This window comes from Mandrillus leucophaeus, unplaced genomic scaffold (assembly GCF_000951045.1).
Source record: "Mandrillus leucophaeus isolate KB7577 unplaced genomic scaffold, Mleu.le_1.0 Scaffold300, whole genome shotgun sequence".
NCBI classification, from domain to species: Eukaryota; Metazoa; Chordata; class Mammalia; order Primates; family Cercopithecidae; genus Mandrillus; species Mandrillus leucophaeus.
Genome location: NW_012103144.1, coordinates 750,962 through 752,283, shown reverse-complemented (window position 1 = coordinate 752,283; position 1,322 = coordinate 750,962).

Genomic DNA, 1,322 nt, shown 5'->3' with positions numbered 1-1,322 from the left:
GTGCAGCATCCCATACTGTTTGATACAATTTCACTCAGAGTAGAACTTCTTTCAAAATTGGAGTTAATCCTCTCAAACCCTGCCACTGCTTTATCAACTACATTTATGTAATATTTTAAACCTTTGTTGTCATTTCAACAATGCTCACAGAATCTTCACTGGGAATTGATTTTATCTCAAGAAACCGCTTTCTTTGCTCATCCATAAGAAGCAACTCCTCATCTGTTACATTGAGTAGTGAGATTGCAGCAGTTCAGTCACATCTTCAGGCTGTAGTTTTAAATCTATTATTTCTTTTTTATTATGTTTAATTATTATCAGTACATAATAGTTGTATATATTTATGGGCTATATGTGATGTTTTGCTACAAGTATACAATGTGTTATGAAGAAATCAAGAAATTGAAGTATTCATCACTTCAAGCATTTATCATTTCTTTGTGTTAGAAATATTTTGATTCTACACTTAATTATTTTAAAATATATGACATTAACTATAGTCACCCTATTGTGCTACCAGATACTAGATCTTATTTATTCTATCTAATTGCATTTTTCTACCCATTAACTATCTCCAATTTATCCCCACCTCCCTGTTACCCTTCTAAGTCTCTGGTAACAATCATTTACATCTGCAGTGACTTCCTCCACCAAAGTCATGAAGTCCTCAAAGTCATCCATGAAAGTTGGAAGCAACTTTTTCCAAGTTCCTGTTAAGGTTGATACTTGACCTCCTCCCATGAACCATGAACGTTCTTACTGGTGTCTAGAAAGGTGAGACGTTTTTAGAGGTTTTCAATTTACTTTGCCCAGATCCATCAGAGGAATCATTATCTATGGCAGCTATAGCCTTATAAAAATATTTCTTAAATAATAAGACTTGACAGTCAAAATTACTCTTTGGTCCACAGGCTACAGAATGGATGTTGCATTAAAGCAACATTAATTTCCTTCTACATCCTCATCACAGCTTTTGGATGACCAGGTGCATTCCTTCTACATCTCCATCACAGCTTTTGGATGATGAGGTGCATTGTCAATGAACATTAATATTTTGAAATGAATCTTTTTTCCCTAGTAGCAGGTCTCAACAGTGGGCTTAAAATATTCGGTAACTATGCTATAAACATATGCTGGGTCAAGTTGTTTCATTTATAGAATACAGGCAGAGTAGATTTAGAGTAATTCTTAAAGAAGCCCTAGGATTCTCAGAATGCTAAATGAGAATTGGTTTCAACTTAAAGTCATCAGCTGTGTTAGCCCTTACCAAGAAAGTTAACCTGTCATTTGAAGCTAGGCATTGACTTCTTCTTTCTAGCTAT